Below are 15642 nucleotides of genomic sequence, written 5' to 3'. Positions count from 1 at the left end.
TAGCTTTTGGAATAGCTTTAGAATGAGTTTGTGAGGCTTGCACTTACAATGAGTATGTGAGAATAACTTTCAAAAGTTAAGGAATTTGCTAATCTAAACCGTAGTACAAAGATGTGCGGGATAATATACGAAGGTTAATAAAGTTTAATGATGTTATGAAGAGATAACTAATTAGAGTACTAAGGTAACTCAAAAAGTAAGCATCCTACCTCATATTTACGAATGAACATAAGATTGTTTGCCTCGTCCTTAATTTGGATGTCTTGACTCACATCATTGATTACGATTCCTTATAGGTAGAGGCGATTACCCAAGTTACGAAAAAAGACCAAGAAGAATTTTAGCCCATAAAGTGGAGGTCTCTTGTACGAGGAAAATGTTCTTTACAAAACCGTAAAGCGGAAGACACTATGTGAAAACATGAGGAAGTGATGAGGGAGAAATACCCGAGCAATATCAAGATTAAGACACTTTCGAGAACGAAAGTTTCTTTTTGATAGGTATGATATAATAACCAAAATTTTTTAAATAAAAAAAAAAGGAAAAAAAGAAAGGAAGGGAACACATTGGTTAAAACTAAGAAGTGGGGGTTGAAGACACTCCCTCACTTCATATTTCATCCCACTTGAACGTTTTGAAGCCAATTCAAGAGTACATTTTTTGACGGCTCTAGGTTAGCATTTTAACTGATCGGTTTGGGTATGATATTTGGACTCTTTTCTCTTAGATTCAATTCTTTGGAAATGTTTAAGATTAGTACGACTACCTTTTAGCTAGTTTAAATTTTTTAAGTCAAGTTTAGAGTATTTATGCATAATTAGCCTTAGCAAGTTTAAATTATTAGGAGCAAGTTTAAATTATTAGGTCTCGTTTAGGTAGGATTAGAACTCCTCTAGGTAAAATTGAATTTTAGAGAGCAGCGTTAAGCTAGCATCAAGGGGTCGTAGTACCTTCAGCCTAAGCCAACCAAGTAAGTGACCTTACTTTCGGTTTGGTTAAAATTTGATGTTTGTATGATGACACTTACCCGTGGTTCTGCACGTGTTATATGTTTAATATGTATGATGTGTTTATGAAACGATATGACTATGATATGTTTACGAAATGATATGACTGTGATATGTTATGTGAATGATATGATATATGTAATGGTATGATGTGTTTGATGTTATGTTTGAGATATGATATGTGAATGATATATATATTTTATGATATGATATGATATGTTTGAAGGCAAGCTCGGGTTATGTTATGTGAATGTTATGATATATTATATGCTATGATATGAATTGATACATTTGAAGGCATGATAAGTTTATGATCTGACATATGTGCGACATGAATGATATATGATATGATTGACATGCAAATGATAAATTGGCATAATGTACAACCCCGATATACACATGAAGATTATTATATAAATGAAGGGGTTGTCATATATGATAATGAAAAAGTAAAAATGTTGTGACCTATGCATTATTGTGTGTTCATGCACGGGGGATACCCCTTCTTTTTTTACGATAGTAGGGACGCATACGTTACGAGACAGGAAAATGATCATTATGTTTACCATAATATTGCTATGACGGTTGCTATTCCTAACAAGTATTCGACATCAACAGCTATCAGAGAATGCTCGCCCAATGAGAAAGGAGCCCAAGAATTGTGCGAATCGACTGGTGGGTCCATACTCGAACGTGTGGACAGTGTGCAAAAAAGTAAATACACATCTAATTACCAGCTTAAAATAGCCGCCGTAGACAAATAGACTAACATGATAGGTTCTACTCACGATTGCATGAACTTGCATTTAACCTCGATATAGAAGGCCACTTACTGAGTAATACTCAATTCATGTGCTACTCTTATTTTTCAAGTAAAGGCAAAGTATCCATATACAGTTGACGACGGCATTGCAATTCGATATGACATATGCATAAGATGGTTGTATTTATTTTCTTAGACTTAGATTGGTTTCTAGAAATAATCCGTTAAAATTAACAATTACTCTTAATTACTTGAAGTTATTTTTTCCCCCTCAAACTCTCAAAGTTAATCATTTTCAAAAGATTAAATTAAAAGAATAAGGGTTTTGACATAGGTTAATTTGGTGGTTCAGAGGCCTCAAAATTAGGTCAAATGTGAAATTGACTGCCAGGTGAAAATAGTTCCCCCTGTCTGTAGCTGACCGCTCTGTAACCTCATAATTACCCCATGAATACTCACCCTATTCTTCTTCTTCTTTTTTCACTGTGCTTATATTTTCCTTTTAAGCTTTGATCCTCTGTTGGGGTTAAAAAGTATGAGTCATAATAATTCATAAACTGTATCTGCCTGTACAGTTTTATGAATTCATGTTTTTAACCATTTTCCATCATCTTTACTGCTTCATATAACTGTTTGAAACACAAAATAGGTATTAAATTTTAGGTTAAATGATACCTAAAATGTTCACGACTTTGAGGTAAGTTTCATTTTTTTTTTACATAGTATTTATTATTTCTAAAGTTTTATATTAACCTTTTATCATTGAAATTGTTTGGTTATAACGATTAGGTTAAAATAAAAACGACAATGTGAAATGGGGGCGAGTTATAAAACTAGTGGTTACACGTGGGCAATCAACGGTTCAAAAGAATGTTTCCATTATGTGTAGTAAAGTTGTCCATACTAGTTAGGTTGAGAAAAGAGACCCCTTCCTTTTCTAAGTTAGAACAATTGCTCCCTTTCATCCCAATTGAGAGCGATCTAAAGCCAATCAGAGAATACATTTCTGACGGTTTCAAGCTTTTTGTCTGATTCAACTTGAGTCTAATATACTCAGATATTTTCCTATTAGTTTCAACACTCATAAGCATTTAAGTCTAATATGACTACTTTATAGTTACTTTAAATTATTTATAGCAAAGTTTAAATTATTTTATATAAAATTAGGTAATTAGGTGAACCAATTTTCATAGTGGAATTCTAATTTATGATTCTCGAACTCTTGAGGGAAACGTTAAGCTAGCATCAATGTTTCGTAGTCACTTCCGTCTAGGCTAACCAAGTAAGTGGCTCAACTATCAGTTTGGTCAGAAAAATTGTTTATGTATGATTACATGTGCCCCAGCATGTGCTCTTCCCTCTGGATACATTTATCTTTGGGTACCAACATCATTGTGATCTTCAAATTCGAACTTACTTTTGAACGCATTTGTAGTCCAACGATTAGGATAATTGTCTTCCAAGCAATAGACTCGGTTTTGACTCCCGGCAAACGCAAACTTATTACCTAAGAAGTGCTTTGCTAGACGGTGCTCTTCCTCTGGGATACATTTATTTTTGGGTATCAACATCATAGTAGATCTTCAAATTTGAACTTACTTTTGAAGGCGTTTGTAGTCCAACGGTTAAGATAATTGGGATCGACTCCCGATAAACGCAAACGCAAACTTACCTAAAACAGTGCAATGTGTTACCCAATAAAACAGTGCTCTTCCTCTAGATACATTTATCTTTTGGGTATCAACATTATAGTAGATCTTCAAATTCAAACTTAATTTTGAAGGCGTTTGTAGTCCAAAACGGTTAGGATAATTGCCTTCCAACCCAATAAGGAGGTACTAGACAGTGCTCGTGCTCTTCCTCCGGATACATTTATCTTTGGGTATCAACATCATAGTAGATCTTCAAATTCGAACTTACTTTTGAAGGCGTTTGTAGTCCAACGATTAGGCCCGGAGAACTCTAGCTAAAGGCGATCTAGATGAACCCTAAAGGATTTATATTGATAGAAAAGTACATTTTTAAGGATTTAGAGAATACAAAAAAGTACATTCTCAAAGATTTATCAATACTTATGGAGAGAATACAAGAGAGTACCTTCTCATGAGAATTTATTATAGGAGGGATATATATATGGTTTAGCTTACTATATTTAGCTTTACCAGATATAACCATCTACTATATATAACTATTTATCATATATAGCTTTACTCGATATAGTTTTTTACTATACATAGCTATTTACTATTTATGACTATTTACTTTATATGTCATTTACCAAATATAGCTTTACTATGTATAACCGTTGACTCAGCTATTTACTATACATATCAATTGAGGTTTTGCACAACCTCAATATTCCAACGTCAACACATTTTGTCAACATGTTTGCTGGATTCTTTGCACCCTCTATCTTCTCAAAACACATCACCATCTTCCATTAACATGCAAATGAAATAGTATCGCCTTCTGTGTTTTATCTTTAAATGATAGATCGGATTCTTCACCAACTGTATGACACCCTGACTATCTCTATAAAGAATCTTTTCGTGCTGCTTCTTGCCCAATTCTTCCAGATAGTTAGTCATCCATATCGTCTTCTTTCTAGCTTCAGCTATTGCCACATACTCAGCCTTAATACAACGCATTATTGAAGCCCAGACGTCCCATCATCCATGGCTTGCTCCCACTTGGTTGTATTCTTCAACTGTAGGGCCTCCTCAAAGGGTTGTGGTTCCCTTTCATCAGCAACAAATAGTGTAATGAAGGTACATACATATCTGGTACTCTGATAGTATTGAATGATCTTCTCAACACCGGTTCAGGTGTCACTTGCTCCACTGCTGATTCCTCTGCAATAGTCTTAGGAGTTTCATGAGTATCTGCGACAACATCACTAGGTGAGTTTTCTTGCAACTCAAACTCAACTCCTACTTGCTTTGTGGTCTTGGAACCTTGCTCCACATCTGGTTCCTCAGCAGTAGTCTCAGGAGTTTCATGAGTATCTACTACAACATCACTAAGTGAGTTTTCCTGCAACTCAAGCTCAACTCTCACTTGTTTCGTTGTCTTGGAACCATACTCCACATCTGGCTCCTCAGCAGTAGTCTCGGGAGTTTCATGAGTATCTGCTACAACATCACTAGGTGAGTTTTCCTACCACTCAAGCTCAACTCCCACTTGCTTCGTTGTCTTGGAACCATGCTCCACACTTGGTTCCTCAGCAGTAGTCTCAGGAGTTTCATGAGTACCTGCTACAATATCACTAGGTGAGTTTTCCTACAACTCAAGCTCAACTCCCATTTGCTTCGTCGAACCTTGCTCCACATATGGTTCCATTTCCAACCGCACTTTCTTCAATTCTCTAGCAGTCCTTGTGAAGCGAACTCTTTTCTGCTTGCTCATAACGCAGTTTTCACAAGGACCCACATCAGCAGATTTCAGACCTTCTAAAACTTCATTCGCAGCCAGCGTCTTCATTCCTTTCACGCTCATATGTCCAAGTCTATTGTGCCATAGACTTGAAATTGAAGCACTCTCAGCAACAGCAGCTATGTTCATACACCCTGCAGTGGTGTATAAGGTTCCAGACTTTGAGCCACGTGCTACCACCGTAGCACCCTTCATAATCTTCCACGAACTCTTCCCTAGCTTTGTTGCATAATCTGTGTTGTCCAACTGACCAATAGAGATCAGGTTCTTTTTTAGACTAGGAATATATCTGACATCCTTTAATGTCCACTGATTTCCTGCCGGAGTTTTTATGCAGACATCTCCTTTTCCTTTAATCTCCAAATCTTTGTTGTCGGCAAGATACACCTTCTCGAAATTTCCAGACTTGAAATTTCAGAACAACTCTTTATTTGGAGATGAATGAAAAGATGCACCTAAATCCAAAATCCAGGATTCAATTGAATTGTCCACGCTGAGGACTAGAGTATCCCTAATGTCTTCTGTTGAATTTATAGAATCATCATCATCTTTAGATTTGTGATTCTGCTTTCTCTTTGGTCTTGTACAACTTGTCCGAAAGTGACCTTTTTCTCCACAATTCCAACACGTTACGTTTGGTCTATTTGGAGATTTTTCTCTGTTCTTTGATTTTGATCGCCCTTTGGTTGGGCCCTTCGGTTTACTTCTTCCCCGTTGGTCAAGACTGAGAGCACTACCAGATAAATTTTCAATTTCTCGTTTGCGAGTACTTTCGCTGAGAACTACATCTCGAATTTCATCAAACCTCAGTTTATCAGATCCTCGGGAACTGCTAATTGCGGCAACAACAGTATCCCACGACTTGGGTAAAGATGACATCAAAATCAATGCTTTAATTTTATCTTCGAAATTAATTTCCACCGGACTCAGTTGACTTACGATCATATTAAATTCATTTATATGATCAACAACAGATTCACCTTCAGACATCTGTAGATTGAACAATCTCCGCATCAAATACACCTTGTTCATAGCCAACGGTTTTTCGTACATATTCGACAGCGCCTTCATCAGATCTGACGTTGTCTTCTCCTTGATGATGTTAAATGCCACGTTTCTGGATAGCGTCAACTGGATCATCCCTAAGGCTTTTTGATCCTTGAGCTTCCACTACTCCGTGGTCATGGTATCCGGCATCACTCCTAACAGGGGTTCGTGAAGATCTTTCTGGTACAGATAGTCTTCAATCTGCATCTTCTAGAAACTGAAATCGGATCCATCGAACTTCTCAATTCCAATCTTTGAATTTTCCATCTTCACAGATCGTGGTGACTTCCGCCTAGCTCTGATACCAGTTGTTAGGATCGCACAACAACGCACACACTCAATCTAGATGAACACCAAAGAACAGGATAGAGAAAATGCAAGGAGAACTCTGGCTAAAGAATTTATATTGATGACTTCAAGTATGTACAGTAAGAGAGAATACAGAAAAGACGGAAAGTACATTTTCAAAGATCTGCGAGGGGATATATATGGTTTAGCTTACTATATTTAGTTTTACCAAATATAACTATCTACTATATATAACTATTTATCATGTATAGCTTTAATATAGCTTTTTGCCATACATAGCTATTCACTATTTATGACAATTTACTTTATATATCATTTACCAAATATAACTTTACTATGTATAACCGTTGACTCAGCTAGCTATAAATAAGCAGCAGGCTCTATAACCTAACATCAACATCATAGTAGATCTTCAAATTCAAACTTACTTTTGAAGGCGTTTGTAGTTCAACGGTTAGGATAATTGCCTTCTAAGCAATAGACTCGGGTTTGACTCTTGGCAAACGCAAACTTACCTAAGAATTGCAATGATGTGTTTCGATCAGCGTTGAAAGCTTTTTTGCTATCACAATCGAGGAAGTTAGAAGTTCGTTTATAATTTTGATTATTTAAATAAATTTTTTTTTATATTATAAAAATTTATTATATTATTGTATAAATAATAAATAATAAGGAAACCTATTATGATGATATTGATGGTGCTCTTCTGCTGGGATACATTTATCTTTGGGTATCAACGTGCCTAAGATGTGCAATTGATGTGTTAAGCAATAAGGAAACCCATTATGATGATATTGACAGCTGCTGTTGGCTGCTGCTATACGGTGCTCTTCTTCTGGGATACATTTATCTTTGGGTATCAACAACATAGTAGATCTCTTTGGGATACATTTATCTTTGGGTATCAACATCATAGTAGATCTCTCTGGGATATATTTGTCTTTGGGTATCAACATCATAGTAGATCTTCAAATTTCGGCATACGCAAACCTGACTAAGATGTGCAATGATGTGTTATGCAATAAGGAAACTTACTATTGAAGACGTTTATAGTCCAACGGTTAGGATAATTGCCTTCCAAGTAAGGAATCCTATTATGATGAGTATGCCTCATTATGATGATATTGACGGAATCCTATTATGATGAGCATGCCTCATTATGATGATATTGACGGTGCTCTTCCATTGGGATACATTTATCTTTGGGTATCAACATCATAGTAGATGTGCAATGATATGTTACGCACTGCTATACGATGCTCTTAACTCTGGGATACATTTATCTTTGAGTGACGGCTGCTGTTATATAGTGATACATTTATCTTTGGGTATCAACATCATAGTAGATCTTCAAATTCTGGCAAACGCAAACCTACCTAAGATGTGTTTAATGATGTGTTTAATGATGTGTTATGCACTACTATACTATACGATGCTCTTCCTCTGGGATACATTTATCTTTGGGTATCAACATCATAGTAGATCTTCAAGTTTCGGCAAACGCAAACCTGCCTAAGATGTGCAATGATGTGTTACGCAATAAGGAAACCGATTATGATGAGTATGACTCATGATGATGATATTAATGTCTACTAGACAATCGATTATGATGAGTATGCCTCATGATGATGATATTGACGTCTATTAGACAGTGCTCTTACTCTGGATACATTTATCTTTGGGTATGAACATCATAGTAGATCTTCAAATTCGAACTTACTTTTGAAGGCGTTTGTAGTCCAACAGTTAGGATAATTGCCTTCCAAGCAATTGACCTGGATTCGACTCTCAGCAAACGCAAACTTTATCTACGAAGAGCAATGATGTGTTACGGAATAAGGAAACCCATTATGATGATATTTACAGTTGCTACACGGTGCTCTTCCTTTGAGATACATTTATCTTCAAATTCGAACTTACTTTTGAAGGCGTTTGTAGTCCAACAGTTAGGATAATTGTCTTCCAAGCAATTGACCCGGGTTTGACTCCCAGCATTTTGACGTTTGCTAGATTGTGCTCCAGGGAGATCTTAACTGTGAAATTGGAAACAACAAGGCGTTTGTAGTCCTTCGAACTTACTTTTGGTCCATAGAGAGATCTTAACTATGAAATTGCAAACAACAAGGTAAGGAAGCCCAATTATGATGTCCCCTTTGTTGCCCTAACAAGCATAAAAGCTAGCTTGCCCTAACAAGCATAATAACTAAACATCCATAGGATGATATTTTGATGAAATGAATGATATTTTAAATGTTCTTTCCTACCTTTGAAAGAAGGATGAGATATTATAATCTATGCTTCAGTGCTTGATAAGATTATCTCCATAACAAGAATGCGAGAGCGAATCGAGTTAAGATTAGGTAGCATCCAAATTTGTTTGACTACACACGCCATACGTATGTGCATGTTCAATCGTCTACGACTCTAACCAACTTGCTTTTACATTAAACCAAGCCATCCGACTCGACCTTGTCTCTACCGTAGGCCAAGGTTTTTCATGTGCAACATCGCATCTCAATTACCATCTTGGTTCCCATCGACCAATTCATGCATCGTGAGACCATCCCATATCTCGGGATAGATTGACCATCTTGGCTTGCTCCATCATGTTTATCAAAACCAACTCATTTGTTGCTCATCTCATTGGGACAACCCAAGCATCCATCCATATGGGTTCTCATCAAGGTGTGAACGCTCTAGTGGAACATCTTTCACAATCCTTGGAGAGATAGTTCACTAATAGACCAAGGGATAAGTAATTTGACGCATTCACATCCAGATTATGAATGTTTGGAATCCATATTATGCAAGGAGACATTGCTTTTGCTAATTCGAATTGAAGGGTGATATAAAATTGGTTTATTTTCGGCATTGTATCCATAATTAGCGGCGCATTCATCATAGTTAGAAGCTCCAGCTCTGTATCAAGGTCACGGTCGATATCGTCACTATCATCAATATCGCCACTATCATCAATATCGTCACTATTATCCATATCGTCACTATCATCAATAAGAAAACCCTTAGGGTTGTTATCTGAGAACTTGTTCAGAAATACTGTCATTTACAAAATCCTACTAGATAGTGAGTACATATATCGACCTCTCACACATAGGATGGGGTGCAACATCGGCACATAAGTATCATCTGACACTATCCTTGAAACACCTATTTCAAAGGAAGTAACCTAAGACGCTCGTCTCACAATGCTCACCCACACTATGACACACATAAGTGCCATAGGGTAATTTTCTTAGGCAACATGGCCCGGGGTGGTAGACCTATAGTACATTTTGTCGCATTTCTAATCTTTTTAGAGTAAACGTTAATTTGGCGAGCAATTATAGAACCATGTGGAGTGTCCATCGAATATCTAATTGGAACTAAATATGGTGAGTTTTCATCTTTCATATAGACGAAGTTAACTTAAAATCACATTTCAAAACTCATAGTGGAACTTCAACTTTTGAGGTTATGGCCTGAAGCCCTACCTAGCCCTCTCCAAGCTTGTATTTGACACTCATATCCCCTCGTTCTCTCCAACTTAGTTTATGTCTCACCTAGCTTTAATGCACACTTTTGGTGTATAGGACAATGCACTGTCCTCGTTGATCACTTAATGACACTATTCTACCTTGGCCCTTACGTGGCTAGATGGGCGCCATGTGAGGGTTGCCCAGTCTCTCTTTGAGTGTAGGGTCATGACCTAATTTACCTCAGGGAGGCTGTGACACCAAGCACCTTAGGGTTATGAACGATGATCAGTGGTCAACACCACAAGGTCCCATAAATTAGTTTATCCCCGACGTGTTAGTTCCAAGTGTCCTAAAAATAGGAGTTTGAGGTTTAAATTTCCTAGATACTATAAGATCCTAGTAGACCCCCACGACACCCAAGAAATATAAAGAGTGCTTACGAGGGTGCTAGTAGCATGAATGGTATCACCACAGCACAACCACCTCCTATTGTCTCTGGTACCTCAAAAGTACTATTTGGTGACCTAGGTCAAACCTAGTATTGCCCTACCAAGCAGTAGGCATCTAGGAACAGGTATCGTCGAGTTTGCCAAGGTCAAATAGGATAGCGTGTCGTAGCGACTTGAGGAGTTACTATTATTTGTAGAAAGAGGTCAAGAACCTAGGTTGTGATTTCTTAACCTCGTAGTGTATGTAGTTTAGCTCATGACAAGTGTCGCTGTCACGTGTTGAAATGGTCAGGGGTCTCCTGTTGAAATAAAATTCGTTCTGACACCAATTTGTTGAAAATAACAATCCGCTCCGATATCAATTTGTAGAAATAAACGCTCGCTCTAAAACTAACTTGTTAAAATAACACTCATGAGGCTGTGAAGAAGATGTCGAGAGGGGAGAGACAAGGAGACAAAGAAATTCTGAAAATCCCTTTTTCTATTACACTGTACTTAACTCTTGCTTTGCTCTTGCTATACTTTTTACAACGGAATTAATTTATAGGTCTTCTAAAATCTAAAATTAGCTATCCCATAACTCACCCTCCTAAAATCATCATTGGCCCTAAATTTATTTATTTATTTTCTTTTTTTGTCTTGGTCTTTTCTTCTTAGGACTCAATTTCAAAAACCTTACTAAAATTAACAAAATTAAAAACTACCCTTTTTTTTTTCATTTAAGTTTATTCCCAACAAAACTCCCCATAAACTTAAATGCTCTATTCAATGATTCCACTTGCGCTGCTTTTGTTTTCTCGAGCTCAGTCGTGGTTTCTTCAATTTCCTCTCCTTGTCCTCGAGCGGCAAACTGAGATTGTCCTTTTCTAATGAGACTTCATTTGGAGCTTCTCGAGAACAGCCCATTTGAGATACCAACTTCTCATTTCTCCCGTTCTCATCCACACTCGATTCAGACGTCATACCTCCGTTCAGTTTACACAATTCCCTTCGCAAGTCCACAACGACATTTTCAACTTCCAATTTTGCTTCCTCCATTTCGGCTTTATCACGAGTGAGTGTCTCAATCGTGTGTCGTAAGTTCACTACCTCCAATCCATTTCGGCTTTATCATGAGTGAGTGTCTCAATCGTGTGTCGTAAGTTCACTGCCTCCTGTTGGACTTGATTCACGTTCACGTCGAGTACTCGTTGTTGAATCAACATCTCTATATCTTTCTCCTCTCTCACTAGCTCGTCCACTAGAGCATCAATCTTCATTAACAGGTCATTCTCTTTCTTCACATCTTCTTCAACTTTCTTCACAAGTTCAGAGATTACCAGATCATTCTCTTCCTTCTCCTGTTTGAGATAGGAGAAACTCTCACTCAGCTCACCAATTTTCTTCTCTAACCTTTCAACCTTTATTTCTAACTCTTTCTTTTCTTCTTCCATTTTCATACTCTTTCTTCCATTGGAGCTCTCTCTCTTCGAGCTTGGGCTCTCTATTATTTGGTTGTTCATCTTTCTTCGATTTTCTCGTCTCCGCTATCAAGATTTTGCCACATCCACTGCACATCACCTCTTCAAAGATGATATTTTCAGCGTCTGCCAGAAGACATACAAGATGTACCTCATCTGTTGAGTCATACAAATCTCGTAAAATTCGCATTTTGGGTTGTCGTGGTTCATTTTCATCATCGAAAATTTCTGAGTCTGTTGGTGCACTTGTTAATGTAGCGACTGATAATTCTCCAACTTCGATATCGACTTCCATTGAATTGTTCCATTCCCATTCGCTTGCTTCATTTACTCGCACATCGCGACTCACTATCACCATCTTGCTAACAGGTAAGGTAGTTTGTATCATTTTGTCTTCTCATCATATTCAATAAAGATATACCTTTTGCTTTTGTCTTTAAGCTTCATTCTTCGTGGATGCGGTACATGAGCATAAGCCACACTACCGAACACTTTGAGATGAGAGATTGTAGGCTTTTGTCTGCTCCAAGCCTCTTGTGGTGTTCGATCATCTAACTTCACATGTGGACATCGATTCTGTACGTCGATGGCGCATTGCACGGCTTCTACCCAAAATTCCTTCGACATCTTTTTTTTCTTGAGCATTGAACGAACCATGTCGAGAATGGTCCGGTTCTTTCTCTCGGACACACCATTTTGTTGAGGGGTGTAGGGTGCGGTTAGAAATTGACTTATGCCTTGCTCCTCGCAGTACTCCATGAAAGCCATTGAACTATACTCGCCACCTCTATCAAATCGTACAGCTTTGACGTGTCTACCAATTTCTTTCTCCACCATTACTTTGAACTTTTTGAACACCTCGAATGCCTCGGATTTTCCTTTCAGAAAGTAAGCCCAAGTTTTTCGTGAGTAATCATCGATAAAGGAAATGAAATACCTCTTTCCACTGAAGGACTCGAGGTTAATTGGTCCACATATATCTGTATGAATCAACTTGAGAGGTTGTTTAGCCCAAAATTCAGCCTTCTTTTGAATTGAGGTTCTCGCATTCTTGCGGAGCATGCATTTTTCACAAAATTTTCCTTCAAAGTCCATGTTTGGTAGCCCATATACCATATTCTTCTTCGCTAACTCCTTTAGGCCACCATGATGTAGGTGACCAAAGCGGAGATGTCACAGTGATGCCTTGTCTTCTACGTCGACTCGCAAACACTTTTCTCGTATGCTTCTTAAGTTCAATTTGTACATCCGATTTCTTCCTATCTCGACTCGAGCAACCAAACGCCCTTTCTTATCCTTCAGGTGTAGCAGGCGGTCCTTTAGGACTATCGAGTAACATTTCTCTATGAGTTGCCCCATACTCAATATGTTGGTCTTGAGGTCTGGTACGTAATAAACATCTTAGATTGACCCCATTACACCATCCTTTTGCAAGAAATGTATCGTACCTCGACCTTTGACCTCCACCTTTGCGCATCTCCAAATGACACATGACCATCTTCAATCTTTTGAATTTCTTTGAATAGGTGCTCGTGACCGCACATATGGTTGATTGCCCCTGAGTCGAGGTACCACAGAGTGTCGTTGTAGATGTTCTCTTCATCTTGAGCCATCAAGAGAAGACCTTCATCTGTTACGTTTTCCACGGCTAGGTTGGTTGTTCCTTCCACCCTTTTTCCAGCTCGACAAGCTTTCGCAACGTGCCCCATTCTGCCACAATCATTTTTCGGAGTTACAATCATTTGCATAATGACCATATTTTTTACAATTATCACACTGAATGTTTGATCGGCTGCCTCTTCCTGGACTGTGTCCTCTTCCACGCCAATTTACTTAGCTCGATAGTCTCTTTTCATTATAGATTTCTTCATTACTGTTGCCTTGACTACCTCGACCATTCCCACGACTTCCTCAACCTCTACCTTGAATATTTTGAGAGTAGAGTACCTTTTCATCCTTTTTTATGCTTTGGTTTGAAGTGCTTGATTGAGTGTCTCCTCCTTCTTTTTCTTACATTGTTCATGTGCCTCGAGAGAACTGGCGAGCTCATCAACCGTGAACTTTGCTAGGTCCTTTGACTCTTCTATCGCACATACAACATTCTCGAAGTTGTTGGTTAACGACCTCAAAATCTTCTCCACAACCCGCGTCTCGAGTACCATTTCTTCATTTCGATTTAGTTGATTTGCCACGGTTTGTATGCCCGTAATGTAGTCAGATATTTTCTGACTCCTTCATTTTCATGCTCTCCAACTCGCCACGCAGAGTCTGGAGACGCACTTGCTTGACTCGGTCAGTTCCTTTGAACACTTTTTCTAAAGTATCCCACGCTTCTTTTGAATTAGTTTCCCTTGCAATCTTCTCAAAGCCCGACTCGTCAACAGCCCGGAATAGCATGTATAATGCTGCATATCCTTTGATTGTAATTCTTTTAGCGCCTTGTTTTGTGCCGCCGTATAATTGGTGGTATCCTTCAGTTCTTCGAAACCTTCTTCGACCACCTCCCATGCGTCTTGAGAACCGAGAAGAGCTTTCATTTGGATGCTCCAATTCTCGTAGTTCGTCTTCGTCAATCGTGGTAGCGACATTGCCCCATCATGTTCGCCATCAGCTCTGATACCAATTTGTTGAAATAACATTCACTCTGATACCAATTGGTTGTAAATAACAATCCGCTCCGATATCAATTTGTAGAAATAAACGCTCGCTCTGAAACTAACTTGTTAAAATAACATTCACAAGGCCGTGAAGGAGATGTCGAAAGGGGAGAGACAAGGAGACAAAGAAATTCTGAAAAGCCATTTTCTATTAGAGTGTACTTAACTATTGCTGTGCTCTTGCTCGCAATGAAAAACTAATTAATTGATAGGTTTTCTAAAATCTAAAATTGGTTATCCCATAACCCACTTTCTCCTATTTTTTTTCTTTGGCCTTTTCCTTATTACGACTCAATTTCAAAAACCTTATTAAAATTAACAAAATTAAAAACTATCTTTTTCTTTTTCATTTAAGTTTATTCCCAACATCCCGTGTAGGCGCTCATTGTACTGTAAGCTAGCCCTAAGAAGGGGCGATGAACCACGTGGGTAGACTTAGTAGTTAGCAGGCACGTAGGTTTCCTCACCTATACGTTAATTGTATAGTATTTCCTGTTGAAGGATTCCTAATCAACCTTACACAAATGTGTTTAGATGAGACGACATATTGTCCTATGAGATATGATGAGGTCGCGCATCAACTCAAAATATTGGTTGTTCACTATTGTGACAATGGAACCTTTACGAAACAGAAAATTTGGTCTCTTAGAGATGAGGTACACCATCTAGTAGATCCAGAGTATGATGACCTGATGAACCGTTTTCAAACTTTGATAGGGTTGTGAAATGTTCGAGAACCGTTCGGAACTTCAAAAGTCCCTCGTATGTTTAAAAGAATATATTATATTATTTTCCACCCAAAAATAAAATCATATCACTCATAGAAACAAACTAAACAATCAAAGAGAATCCGAAAAAGCAAGAATTGGTGAAGAAGCAAAGAATGTTGTATCATAAAAACTCAAACCAGCTTGCACTTCCAAAACTCGTTATGATTTTTGCTCTTCTTTTTCATACAAAACCTACCTTCTCCTCCTTCCTTATCATGAAAGAGTTTCTTCTACGCAACCTTCTTCAATTAATACCTTCGCCTACCACCAAC

This window comes from Cucurbita moschata, unplaced genomic scaffold (assembly GCF_002738365.1).
Source record: "Cucurbita moschata cultivar Rifu unplaced genomic scaffold, Cmos_1.0 Cmo_Scf00023, whole genome shotgun sequence".
Classification (NCBI taxonomy): domain Eukaryota; kingdom Viridiplantae; phylum Streptophyta; class Magnoliopsida; order Cucurbitales; family Cucurbitaceae; genus Cucurbita; species Cucurbita moschata.
Note: the sequence above shows the minus strand (reverse complement) of the source record.